This window comes from Leopardus geoffroyi, chromosome C3 (assembly GCF_018350155.1).
Source record: "Leopardus geoffroyi isolate Oge1 chromosome C3, O.geoffroyi_Oge1_pat1.0, whole genome shotgun sequence".
Taxonomy (NCBI): Eukaryota; Metazoa; Chordata; class Mammalia; order Carnivora; family Felidae; genus Leopardus; species Leopardus geoffroyi.
Genome location: NC_059338.1, coordinates 147,863,313 through 147,877,976, shown reverse-complemented (window position 1 = coordinate 147,877,976; position 14,664 = coordinate 147,863,313). Strand labels below are relative to the sequence as shown.

General features: G+C 44.7%; 1 long non-coding RNA gene across 1 annotated transcript; it reads left to right on the top strand.

The window, feature by feature from the left end:
• Positions 1 to 11,621: 11,621 nt before the first annotated feature.
• Positions 11,622 to 14,365, top strand: LOC123586290. Its single transcript, XR_006706717.1, has 2 exons — positions 11,622 to 13,054; positions 13,759 to 14,365. It is a non-coding gene; the product is annotated as an uncharacterized LOC123586290 (long non-coding RNA).
• Positions 14,366 to 14,664: the final 299 nt, after the last annotated feature.

Below are 14,664 nucleotides of genomic sequence, written 5' to 3'. Positions count from 1 at the left end.
GTGATTCTTAGTGGCCTCGTATTTATCGTCAGCATAGACTGTGCCTCTTCCCTAAAAGAAAAAAATGGGAGCCGTAGAATGAGAACTAACACTGCTCTGCTCCAGCAGACCACACCTGTTGTATCGTGAAGCAGAAGTGACCCTCCACCATCAAAGTCCCTCCACCCAAGGTCTGGATGCTGCCCCTCTGCGTGTTTTCCCCCTCAGTTACGGTAACTTCTGGTTGTCTGTCAAGTTCTGCTGGCTTTTTCAAGTCAGTGGTTTTAACTATGCTCACATGTTTTCCATGCCAAAATGAGAAAAAAGAAAACTCGCCTTTTTAATGTTTCTATTGAGATAAATTCATATAAAAGCCACCCCTTTAAAACATACGATTCGGTAGTTCAGAATATATTTACTGCGTGTCACAAACATTCCAGAAAGTTTCTAAAACAGAAGGGTGTACTCATCAGCAATCAGTCTCAATTCCCCACTTTCCCAATACCACTAATCTACAATCTGTTTCTACAGATTTGTCTATTCTGTATATTTCACACACATGGATTTATACAACACATGACCTTTTGTGTCTGGCTTTCACTTAGCACAATGTTTTCAAGGCCCATCCGTGCTACAACTGGGATCAATGCTTAATTCTTTTTTATGACTGAGTAATATTCCAGTGTGCGGACGTGCCACATTCATTTACCCACTGAGCAGTTGATGAAAATCTGGGTCGTTCCCCCATTTAGGCTATTGCAAATAATGCTATTATGAACATTAGTGTACAAGTTTCTGCATAAATGTGTTTTCTTTTCTTTTTTTTTTTTTTAAACTTTTTTTTTCAACGTTTATTTATTTTTGGGACAGAGAGAGACAGAGCATGAACGGGGGAGGGGCAGAGAGAGAGGGAGACACAGAATCGGAAACAGGCTCCAGGCTCTGAGCCATCAGCCCAGAGCCTGACGCGGGGCTCGAACCCACGGACCGCGAGATCGTGACCTGGCTGAAGTCGGACGCTTAACCGACTGCACCACCCAGGCGCCCCTGCATAAATGTGTTTTCAATTCTCTTTATACATCCAGATACGGGATTCGTGTGGCATAATTACACATTTAACATTTGTCCCAAAGCGGCAGATGTCACTAGTTTATATTCCTCTCAGAAGTCTATAAGGGTTCCGGTTTCTCAACATCCGCATCAACACTTGTCATTATCTGGCTTTTGATTCTAGCAATTTTAGCAGGTGAGAGATGCATCTTACTGTGGTTTCGATTTCCATTTCCTAATGGCTAATGATGTTGAGCATCTTTCCATGTCCATACTGATTTTTTGTAGAGAATCTATTTAAATCTTTTGCCCATTTTCGTAAAGTTTATTTTTATTTATTTTGATAGAGAGAGAGAGAGAGCACACACATGCACACAAGTGAGCAGGGGAGGAGCAGAGAGAGAGAGATAGAGAGAGAGAGAAAGTCTCAAGCAGGCTTCATGCTGTCAGCCTGACGCGGGTCTCAGTCCCACAGACCATGAGATCATGACCTGAGCTGAAATCAAGAGTCAGAGTTTAACTGATTGAGCCACCCAGGCGCCCCCTGCCCATTTTTAAACTGGGTTGACTTCCTATTGTTGAGTTCTAGGAGTTGTTTATATACTCTAGATACAGACCCTTAATCGTTTTTATGATTCATAAACATGTTTTCTCATTCTGTGGGTAGATTTTCAATTTTCTTATTAAGTTTATTTATTTATTTTGAGAGAGACAGAGACAGTGTGAGTGGCAGAGAAGGAAAGAGAGAGGGAGAGAGAGAATTCCAAGCAAGCTCCATAATGCCAGCACAGAGCCCGATACGGGGTTTGAACTCACAAAACCACGAGATCAAGACCTGAGCCAAAACCAAGAGTCAGACGCTCAACCAACTGAGCCACCCAGGCGCCCCAATTTTCAATTTTTTATAGTGTCCTTTATTGCACTAAAGTACTTTTATTTTGATGGGGCCCAACTTTATCAATTTGTTCTTTCGCTCGTTTGTGTTTTTCGTGTCATATTCTAATTCAAGATCACATAGATTTATTCGTGTTTCTTTCCAAGTGTTGTATAATTTTAGCTTTAGATTTAGATTTTGGATCGATTTTGAGTTAATTTCTGCATTTGATATGAGGTAAAGGTCCAACTTCTTTCTTTTGCATGTGGATACCGAGGTGTTTCAGCCCCGTTTGTTGAAACGATAGTTCTTTCCCCCATTGAATTGTCTTTGCACCATTGTTAAATACCAATTGACCGTAGGTGTATGGTTCTATTTCCAGACCTTAAATTCTTTTTTATTTCTCTATATGTCTATCTTCATACTGTTCCACACTGGTTTCATTATTGTAGCTTTGTAGTACATTTTGAAATCTGGAATATGAATTCTCCAGCTCACTTAACTCCTTTTGAAACTGTTTTGACTGCAAGGGCCCGTATATTTTCAGATAAATGTTAGGACAGCTTTTCCATTTCTGCAAAAAAAAAAAAAAAAAAAAAAAAAGAGGCAATTGAAAATTTGAAAATCTGACAGGAATTGCATTGAAGCTTTAGATCAATTTGGGGAGTATTATTCTTAAGAATATTAGCTCCTTCATTTTCAAAGGATAATTTTGCCAGATTATATATAGTGAGCTCAAGAGAAATCCAAGATGATCAAGGAAAATAAGAACATAATGTAGCTGTAATGTACAAGCTTTATTTGGGTGATGTTTGACAGATTAGCCTCAGGGGAAGTGTCTTGTAGCATAAGACCTTACCGAGGCTGCAGCTTAAGGGCCACAGACCAGAATGGAAAAGGATGAGGGAATTCTGGGGGAGAGTGCAATCTCAGAGGGGGATTATATGTCCAGGTGAGGGTACTTACTCAGCAACACGGAGGGAGTCTATGGTTCAGAGAGCTTCTGAGGGTGGCAACAGTTTGGGGTCTTTTAGAGCTACCGGGTTTATCTTACATATGGATGGCAAATGTTGGGGATAGTTTCGTGGGGTATGTTATGGAATGGCTAAAAATGGCTAAAAATCCGTTTATTTGGAGCTATGGTCAAAACAATTCGATGCACAAAATTTCAGTTTGGCACCATTGAGATTTGGAGCCAATGGATCCCACTCTGCTATGAAGAAGTAAGCAACATCGGGCCAATATGCAGAGGCCACTTGACTCATTTATGTTGCAACATAGAGATTTTGGTTGACAGTTTCATTTTTCTTTCATCACTTTGAATAAGTCATTTCACTGATTTCTGCCCTCCATGATTTCTGATATAAATTAACTTTAACCTTATTGAGGATCCCTTGAATGTAATGAGTTGATTCTCACGGCCTTTAGGATCTTCTCTTTGTTATTGGCTTTTGACCCATTGATACTGGTGTGTCTAAAAATGGATCTCTTTGGGTTCATCCTACTTGGATTTGTAAGGCTTCTTGACTGTTTACATTAATGTTTTTCTTCAAATCTGGGAAGTTTTCAGCCATTATTTTGTGAAATTCTTTTCTACTTTCTCTCATTCTCCTGGGACTCCCATTATCCACAGGTTATTATGCTTGATGGTATTTGATAGGTCCCCAAGACTTCATTTCTCTTTATTCTTTTTTCTTTGTTTTTGACACTGGGTAATCTCAACTGACCTATCTTTAGGTTCACTGATTCCTTCTTCTGTTTGAATCTGTTGTCAAGACTTTCTAGTGAATCTTTCATTTCACTTTTATTGTACTTTTTAACTTTGGAATTTCTAGTTTGTTCCTTTTAATAGTTTTTATTTCTTTATGGATATTTTTCACTTGGCAAGACATTAATACCCTATTTTTCCTTTACTTCTTTAAACATCGTTTCCTTTGTCTCTGTTTTTCCCTGAACATATTTAAAATAACTGATTTAAAATCTGTGTTCAAAAGTCCAACATCTTGGCTTCCTCTGGACAGTCTATTGTTTTGTTTTGTTTTGTTTTTACTATGTATGGTCTATACTCGTTTCTTTCCATGTATCTTCATTTTTTGTTTGAAAACTGGATGTTTTGGGGGCACCTGGGTGGCTCAGTCAGTTAAGCTTCCTACTTCAGCTCAGGCCAGGATCTCACAGTTTGTGAGTTCGAGCCTCGTGTCAGGCTCTGTGCTGACAGCTCAGAGCCTGGAACCTGCTTCGGATTCTGTGTCTCCCTCTGTCTCTCTACCCCTCCCCATTCACGCTCTGTCTCTCTCTGTCTCTCAAAAATAAATAAACACTAAATTTTTTTTTTTAAATAAACATTAAAGAAATTTTAAAGAAAAAAAAGAAAACTGGATGTTTTTAATATTAGACTATGGCTACTTTGGAAGTTATAGTTTCATTCCTCCCAAGAGTCTTGTCACTGCTTTTTACAAAAGTTCTTGTTCTTTGTTTATTTAGCAATTTTTCTGATCTAATGTTGTAAAGTCTTTGCTGAGGGGCTCTCCGCACAAGTTGGGGTACAACTCCAACACTTAGCCAGATGGTTCACAACTCTGTCTGGCTATTCACTTCCACTTCCACAGAGCCTCAAGGTCAGCCAGAATTGAGAGCAAAGGGTGTTCTCAGGAGTTTCCTGAGTATCAGCACAGCCCTTGGGTATATGCATGCGCTTCTGGAGTCTCAGGAATAGGTTAGAACTTTTCAAACCTCTTTTAAAAATCTCATTCGCCAGGCTTTCCTCCTAAGCTCTTTGCTTAGTCTATTGTTTGCCCCCACTGTTATCTATCACTTTAGGCAGCAGCAACTAACTCGTTGTCTTACCCACGTTTTTGAGGAACCTCCCTCGCGTAGCATCTTTGGTACAGATAACTGAATTTCTTCCTGAATCGGGTTCTTTCTGCTTCCTCCAGTGCAAGGAACGTAGGCTTCGTTTTCAAGGCTACTGCTGAACTGTAGAGCAGGCAATGGGGTATAAGGAAGTGAAGAATCCCACAAAGTTCTCTGCTGTTAGCAAGACTCGGCATTCTTCTTGGATAAGAGTTCCCCAGATTGCCGCAAGGATTTGGTTAAAAATACTGTTTTTGACAGTTTTTCCAGTTTTGTACTGCTTTTGCTGAGGTTGGCATCCCAGAGTGCCTTCACCATTTGTCCTTTTCAATCACAATCAAAACTCACCGAAAGACTATTCACACTCCTTGTCCAATTTGCTTATCTCCTGCTTCATCTTCGAACCTCCACCCTCTGGCTCCCACTCCCACCACCACCGCAGCGAAACCCCTCTTCCTAAAGTCACCAGTGACCGCGAGGTCCAAAATGCAGTTATCCGGCCATTTTCTACTTTTTAACACATGGTCAATTTTATGCTTTTGCGATGCCTCTCCAAAGACTCGGCTCTTGGTTCAATGCCCGGCACATATTAGGCACTCAGTACTGTGTGTTGAATGAGTGAATGAATGAGATATTTCACCTTTCTTTTTCGCCACTCTCACTCTGATATAGATGCCTCCTCCTTCAACTGGTCCTTTCTTGCCCTGGATGTGCCTCAAGATCCAGTGATAGGCGATCTTCCTTCCTCATACCTACACCCCACTGTTAGGTAATGGCATTGATTTGCAAGCTCCAGCTGTCCCCCATACGCAAACTCAATGCGTCGAAACACGATTCACCATTTTCTCCTGGAAACTTGCTTCGCGTCGTGTCCCCCACCACCAGTGGATATCACAACTGCTCATCAGGTGTCTTAGCCAGAAATCTAGAAGGTACCTTTTACTCCCATCAGCCTTCTCGGTACTAACGTTTCTACCTATAACACTGATGGAAATGCTATTAAAGACATCAATTGGTTGAGAAGATATATACATGCACGGGCTATCTACTTTACCTTGCAGCTAAAGCATAAGCTGTCTTCCTAGGAAGCTCCATAAACGTAAAACAAAGCTTATGAGAAGCGTATTCTGAAGCAGCAAGTTTCCACTGGAGCTGACTAAAAGAAGAAAAGTAAGGTACGTTCAGATTGGAGACCTTTCAGACATCAACTGCCTGGGCACAAAAGTATCCTGTAAGGATGTCGGATTGGAGGTTAATCTCACTTTAAGAGGAAAGAGGCATTTTGACCTTCCTTACCGAAGAAAAATAGTTGCTCTCTGCAGGAACTTCTCTAACCAGAGGATATAGAACCTCGGCTACACATGTTATCTTTGCAAGATATTGGATAGAGCCTGAACAGAGGGTAGAGGATAAAGACTAGTGAGACCAGAGAATAAGCTAGCAACTCAGCTTCTTGGCAAAAAGAACATCCCAGATAAGAAGTTTCTATAAAATTCTATATTAAGGAAAGAAATGTAAAATAGCGAAGTTGTGTTTATAACTCTCACCAAAGCAGAGCATATTGACGTCACATTTCTTGAAGCCATATTTCTGCACCAGTTTTTCCATTCTATGTAATCCGTGTGACCAACTTGTGTTATTTAAAATGGCGAAACAATCATACGCTCTATCTTGATGACTGTGAGTTTGTTCTACAATGCATTGATTTTTTTTTTTCAACGAAAATTCAAAGGTGCTCTAGCAGTTGCCTAGGAGACAAGAAAAATACAGGATATGATTTGGGCATATTGGTGAATCTAACTCCAAGAATGCTAACATTTCATACCCAAATGATTAGATAAGATATACTGCTACCCTTTCGCTAAGTGTTTTTCACATTTAGGATCAGCTTTTTATTAAGATTTTGTAAGCTTCTGCTCATCTTACTTGGATTGTTTAAAAAACAAGTAAGGAGGGCACTTATCGCGATGAGCACTGGGTGTTGTATGGAAGTGTGCAGTCACTATATTATACATCTGAAACTTAACATTACACTGTATGTTAACTAACTGGAATTTAGATAAAAACTTAAAAAGAACAACAATGACAACAAGCATTAGTGGTACCTTAATAAACTAATTAACAAAAAAAAGCAAGAAAATACCATATAAAACAAAATGATCATGTCTTCACTGAGATTAAATAAGGTTTTATTAGAAATCCACTTTGCACACTTTAATTTCAACAATCATCCCGCTAGATTCAACACTTTTTTAAATGTGTTTTGTTATTTATTTTCGAGAAGAGAGAGACAGAGACAGAGCATGAGCTGGTGACAAATCAGAGAGAAAGGGAGACCCAGAATCCAAAGCAGGCTCCAGGCTCTGAGCTGTCAGGACAGAGCCTGATGCGGGGCTCGAACTCACGAACCGTGAGATCGTGACCTGAGCTGAAGTTGGAAGTTTAACCGACTGAGCCACCCAGGCATCCCTCAACACTTTTTCTTGAATCATCTTTTCTAGGGCTAACTCAGTTAGTAACTAAATATAATCACCATGTAATGATCAAAGATGAATCTCAAAGAATTTCTTCCTTTATATCTAAACGACAGATTGACAAGTATTGGAATGGAGTAATAATGGTAGGGGTTAAAGTATCCTAAATCCTCAAGTCTCCGCCTCTCTTTTATAGACACTTGTGATGGGATTTAGGGCTCCCAAATAATGCAGGATAATCTCCCCCTCTCAGGTCTTAATTTAATCACATCTGCAAAGCAAAATCACATCGTTTTGGCCATATAAGGTAACATTCACAGGTTCGGGAATTTGAACGAAGATATCCTTTGGGGAGACCATTATTCAGTCTGCCATAGAAACTTATGACGTTCTTTGTCCCTAATCCATATAAACTTTTGGATGGATTTGAGACAGCCTGATTTAATAGCTGAATGATCCACTCATTTATTTGTTCAACTGGTATCTAGCCAGTACCAACCCTGTGTGAGACATCACAGTGAGCTTGGGAACACGTCTGTGGAACAATCATGGTCCCAGCTCGTGGGACGTGAAATTGAAGTCAAGCACTTTCAATGTCATGGCAGTCACACAGAGCAGAGCGGTGGTGATGATTTCTTGGAATATGGTGACATATTCTTGGAAATACCAGGGCTTTGAACTGCAGTTATTGGAAATGTCCAGATGAAGGACTGGAAATGCCCAAGCAAGATAGGTAGGCAAAAAGAGTCTAGCAATGTCCACAACACGTCCATGCGCCTACAAGTAGATTTCTTCTCCACATTCGACTACACATCTCCCTAGAGTACCATGCAGGGACAAAGCCCGGGGCTAATAGATAGAAAAACCTGTGCCAGGGTGTTCGAGATCACTCTGCACTTTATAAGCATTGGGTCTTCAGCTTCTTTTAGACCACTTGTCCTGCATTTTAATAGGTTTTACCATTATCTAGGTGTAGTTAGGCCAACACAGCAGGAGGCAATTGTCATAGAAAAGACGGCGAATTATATTCACAGATTCCAAGAGAGGAAACACATACCATGCCAGGATTCGTGCAGGGAACCCTGAGGGTTGGTCCCCAAGCAGAGGGAGAAACCCTGTACCAGAGCCTTTACTGAAGTTGCCACAGGAAGAAGCAGGCAAGGCAGGCTTAGGGTTGTCTAGTTTGAATAATTTCATTAGGCTTTGGGGTATAGGGGCTGTCCTAATTGTTTGATATCCAGCCCTGGGGTGATTCGGGCAGGTGTATCATGGCCTGGAGTGTGAGAGCCCAATAAGAGAGGTGGTTGGGGATGTAGACTCTGGATTGGTGAGGTTTGTATTTGAAAAATGTGCCTCCTGGTGTAGAACTCTTCCCAAGGTGGGGGAGGGGCAGAGAGGGAAACCAGAGGCAAAGTGACTCAGGCATATTATTGGTTTGTCCTGAACAAGGCATGTCTGGTGTATGTATGTAGGGCGGCTGTTAAAGCATCAAGTTTACAGAAGCTAGAAACAAGATCAATACACCTGCCTGCCAATTCAGGAAACCATGATGTACCTTCCTGTGTCCTCTCTATCACGTCATCTGCTTCTATTCAGTGAGCTACTAGCTTTTAAAAGCTACCTTAGGGGCACCTGGGTGGCTGAGTCAGGTAAGTGTCCGACTCTTGGTTTCGGCTCAAGTCATGATCTCAAGGTTTGTAAGTTTGAGCCCCTCATCGGGCTCCGTGCTGACAGTGCGGAGCCTGCTTGAGATTCTCTCTCTCTCCCTCTCTCTCTGTCCCTCCCTGCTTACTCTCTCTGTCTCTCTCTATCTCAAAAATAAATAAACTTTTTTTTTAAAGAAAGCTATCTTAGAAATAATATTCAACGATCTGATAGGGGCTACCATTTAATTGTTTTAAAAACATATGAATCCCCGAAGTAATGGCATCTTACTTGGCTGTTGTTTTTAATGATTATTTGGTTTGGGATATATCGTGAACGATATCTGAAGCCCCCTTCATTCCAGAGTTCTTTGGATCTCATTGGCTGTGTTTGAATCAAGTTGACACAATGACAATGTGGGCAACTCATCCTTCTCTTCTAATTTGTCCTTTGAGTAAAAGTGCTGCTTTTTAAGATGGGGACATAATTCAAAATAGGAACCTCTCCTTGATCTGAGGAGGTAAATAAGAAAGTGCTCTGTAGCCCCAGATAATGTCATGGAGAGTGGTTTTTTTTTTTAACATCATTTGAAGTCTTGCTGATATGAAATGTCTCATAAACAGCACGATATGAAAACTGACATCTGTTAACCCTTGTGAATCTGACCTTGCAGAGCTCTGCCTTCACAACTCAACTCGTGGGTGTTTGGAAAGGGTGAAAGGCACATGAGGACATCCTCCTCTTTAACAGATATAGAAAGTTATTTTCCATTCCAACAACAAGAAAATATCAACCCTGCTTTCTGAAGTGATCCAGCGACAGCATGACTCCAGTTAGTTCAATAAGGTACTTATCAAGTTTTGGAGTACTAGCTCCCCAACCCCAGCTAATTATCACCCCACTTGTATGCATTCTCCCATAACCAAGCAGTGTTGGAGCTAGGAAGGTGTTTAGTTATAATTCAGCGTGGACTGAGCTCTTTGCCTTAGAGGAGAATGCCAAAATCTAGAAATAGGAATTGACTGAGACAATGTCACATAGCTAGTTAAAGTTCAGGACTCGGAAAAACATAGGAATGGCAGTCGCTTCCTTTCTCTACAGACTTGAACTTACCCCTGACATATACTGAATCTTCTACTTTCTACTTTTGCTCTGATCTGTAGCTCGTAGTTCATCATCCAGATGAATTAAGTTCACTCAGGGGACAAAGAGCAAGATGCCTTACCTATAGTAAAAGGTATGCTATTTTAGACTATACATTTGTAAGAAGCAAGAAAATTTGCAAAATAACCCAATTTGCGCAGCACCTAATATTCTTTTCCTTAACTCGTGTACGTAATACTATTTTACTGCATCAATTATATCATGCTGGCGCTTGAGTGCAAGTCCATTTTAGCAGGAACAACAAATTGTGAGAACTTCAGAAGAATCAGGAAACTGTACTTGATCTCCAATTCCAGACTGTATCTTTGGTAAGGGCTCACTTGAGTATTAAAAGCCAGTATTAGTCCTTTCACCGAAATGATAATGATCTATGAATTCGGTGTGATGCAGAATTGTAAGGCAGCTTTCATTAAAACAGCTGCGCGGGGCACAGAGCTACCCTGGGATTTGGGGAGCTGGCCCAGCTCTTCTGCACTGGGACCGGAGGGCCACACCTGCAGAGTGGTGTTGACCAACGGAGTAGGAGCGGAGCGGCCCAGACAGAGGGGAGAAGCCTGAGGTCACAGCACAGGAAGGCCTGGATGAGAGTCTGAAGTACCAAACTGCTCTACTCTTGACTGTGAACTTGGGCAAGCCAGCTGTCTCTCTGAGCCGGTTTCATAGGCTAAGTTAGGATGTTAGAATTGGATGGATGAAATAACCTACAGTGTTATCGCAGAAACGGACTCTTGGTTTTGCTCTTTGTCCCCTGAGTGAACGAGCATATATTAGAGACTCCACTACACCAAGAGGAAAGATGAGCCAGGAGGTAGAGACCACCCAGAGACTTCCACCGCGAGGAAGAATCTGACGGAGCCCTGCATGTACCTGAACAGCTCCTTGGTCACCCGGCGGGGGGCTCCGGGGAACCGGGAGCCGTACCTCCATCTGGAGCATTCTGTGCTACCTGCTGCTGTATCCAGTCATTTCCCTGAGTTTCCTTCACCGTTAAAGAACATCTACATCTTCCACCTGTCCTTGGCCATGTTTAGGACGCGTCACCGTTCCGTGGCAATAATAACCATGCAGTACCTCCTATCTCCGACTCTCTGGGAGTCTGAGTCCACTGGGGAAAGAAGACAGTAGATTCAACATGGGACCCAGTAAGTAGCAAGCTATATATGTTTCATGCATAAAGGAAATCAAATAACTTCTTTATGGGGACAAAAATCCACTCGACATTAGAGAGGCATTTCAAGTCTTCAGGCGAGTTCACCCTGGGTTAATTTGTGGTGCAGGATCTCCCGTGGGGACTATAGAACACCTGGTAGGGATGCTCAAGAGGTGAAACATTGAATGGTGGAGGATGGGTAGCAGAGGGAAGACAGAAGACGTTTAGAGATCTTCAAAATCTTTGAGTCGGTGTGTGGGTGGCGGGGAGGGGGGGGCGTGTCCTATGGAAAGGAAAGGGAAGGAAAGGAAAGAAAACGGAAGGAAGGAAGGAAGGAAGGAAGGAAGGAAGGAAGTAAGGAGGGAAGGGAACCAACCAGGAAAGAATCAAATTTTAAAAAATGAGCCAACAGCCAGCAAGGAGAAAGCACTCTGCCAAGAGTCCCCTGAACAAATTGCACATACTTGCTTGTCGTCACCTTTTAGAAACAAGGGTGGCAACAGGCAATTCCGGTCGCAGGTTGGAACGGCCAAGGAGGCTCCCACCAAAGGAACTGAGGGTGGTCCCCCACTTGACCGCCAGCAACCTCTTATGTCTTTGCCAATGGAATTGTCAAGGTCGGGGCTCAGTGACCTTTCCCATTTAAAAAAAAAAAAAGAAAGAAAAAATGAGCGCACCATGTTTTTTGTCAAGCCGGCATCTGTTTCCACGGAAACCTCAAAGACTCTGGAGTCAGCAGCAGAAAACCCTGGGCCTGGATCGGCTTTGCCGTTGGCGACGTCCCAGGGCCTCGGCACGTCTGGACCACTGGGCCGGGGTTGTCGTTAGAGAGAAACAGCTAGTGACTTCTCTACTTGTATCTGAAAATCATGCTCGGCTCATGTGTTCAGGCTAAATGGCCACCACGCAACATTCTGCCATCCTTCCTTGTTGACCTAAACAGCAACGTGCAGGGGAAGAGGGAAGAAGGCAGCCGGCACAGCCCACGACGGGATGGGAGCGGAATCGGGTCTACGCAGCCACGCAGAAGCCCGGGCTGTGGTCCCTTCACCCACGGCAGCCCCGGGAAGCCGTTCGGCAGAGCGCTCGGAGGGGAGTCCGGGTTCGTCCGTTCTGCAAGTAGCCCCACTGTGTGTCGGGGCCCATGCTGCGCCTGGAGATCACAGCGGTGACCTGAACGAGCTCGGCTTCTTCCGGGGTAAATGGGACGCAGCATTCATCAAGGAGCTGCAGAAACGCGCTTGGAGCTGCGAGCCGCGGGCAGGGGGTCACAGACGGAAGCGTGGGTGTAGGTCAGGGGGGCGCCGTGACACGGAGCATATAGGGGAGAACGCCCAAGGGGAGGGACCATCAGGGTGGCATCGCCGCACAGCCACACACCCGCCTGTGTGAGCTGCGGGCCGGGGTGGTGACCTACGCCCCTGTTCGGCAGGCACCCACAAGCAGGAAGGACAGTGACGCGCAGAGCAACGCTGGTCTAGTGGGAGGGTCCCCCTGACGCCTCTAAGCCGGCCCCACTCAGAGGCCTGGTCCTCAGGCCCGGTTCCGACCTCACAGCGGGCGTGCGTCAAAATCGGCCCCGCGAACTGCAAGAGAAACCACGCCTAGGTGTTCTTAAGGATCGAGTGCAGACGTATATGTAGGTGACAGCTTTTCGACAACCCAAAAAGACGCGATCTTTAAAAAGGAAAGAGAAACAAACTGCGTGCAAATGCTAGAGATTCTTTGGCTGACATTCACATCCAACCCCTTCATCTCTGGGTAAGATGCGGCCACCCAGCCCTCCGGATGCCAGCGCCAGCCCTGGGCCCCACAGCACGTCCCGCTTTCCACCCCCAGGCCCTGCTGCTCCTGGCTCTGGCACAGGTGATTTGCTCATTTGGAATGTCGTCTGTTCGCCCAGATGAATTCCCCCTGCTGGCGTCTTTCCCTGCAGCGTCTCCCTCCCTTCTCTGTACACAGTACTTAGCTCCTGCCTCTCGGGTGACATGCAGGGCACGCTTGGTCCCTGCTGTTTGTCATGGGCTGCATTGTGTCTCCCCAAAATGCACGTGTCAACATCTTAGCCCCAGTCCGGTGGAACGTGACCTCACTTGGAAATAACGGCTGTTGCAGGTGTAATTAGCTAAGACAAGTTCATCGAGATGGGGCCTAATCCAGTCACTGGTGTCCTCATAAAAAGGGAACGCATGAACACAGACACACACACAGGGAGAATACCGTGTGAAGGTGAAGGCAGAGATCAGGGTGGTACATCTACAAGATAAGGAACGCCCAGGGTGACCAGAAACTGCTAGAAACTAGGCAAGAGGCAGAGCACAGATTTTCCCTCACAACCCGACAAAGAACCAACCTCGATCTCAGACTCCTGGCCTCCAGGACTGTGAGATAATAAGTGTCTGTTGTCTAAGCCGCGCAATCTGTCCGCGTCTTTACAGCGGCCTGAGGGGACCAATCCACTGCTCAGAAACACCCTGGAGTGTCACAGAGATCTTAAGGGCTCTTTTGTTTCCGAACTCACCCCTGCTGGGGGAGGGCGGGGGGAATAAATCCTAATGGGTTTTTTTCAGTCTTTTAGAGTCTGTCCGTGGGATACTTTTTCTTCTGAACATTGGGGAAAATATTTGTGCATGACAAACAGGCTACGTGCGTGGTCACAATTTTTGTAGGGAGGCGACCCTGCTTGCAACAAGCAGTGCATTTGCAGCCCCGCGGCATGGGTGAGGCAGCTCAGCACAGGAGCTAAAGCACACGGGCCCAGATGCGACGCTCGTGGCTGGCAGTGACGTTGGTTCTGGCCTGAGAGCTCACTGGGCCGTCACGGGAGCATCTCTGTGTGGATCTCCACGGGATTTCTCCACACGCTGTGGGCTCCATTCTGAGAGGGAACATTCCCGGAAACTCAAGCAGACGCTGCATGGCCTCTTTTGACCTGATCTCCGGAGCCTCCCAACGCCATGCCCACTGCATGCTGATAGTCAAGTGCCTGGGAGGAGCCCCCCTCGAGGGAGAAGAACCAGATCCCGCCTTTCCCGTGAAGAGCGGAATCGGCTTCCAAGGTGTTCGTGGCGGTCACCCCAGAGACCATCCACCTCTTCCCCTCCCTTGACTGGGGACATTCCCATTTCACAGGGAAATTGCAAGAAATAAACAAGGTAATGTACAGGAAGCTCACTACCTAGTGTCATTTCAGGCAACATCTCTTTTCTCTTCCTGTTTCCGCGGCTCTCAGCATTGCTCAGTCCCTCTTTATCCCCAGGTCAATTACTTCTCCTCTCCCTTGCTCTCAACTCTCTTCCAGGGAGAGCCTACCCACATCCATAGGTTAAGCACCCACTCCATCCCCATAGTGGCTCCCGCAGACTATATCTCCCTCCCCCACCCCTTCTCAAGTCCCACCTCGTGTTTCCAGTGGCAAGGTTCCCGGGGCATTCCTCACGCAGATCCGCGCTTCCCACCAGGTGGCCACCGCACTT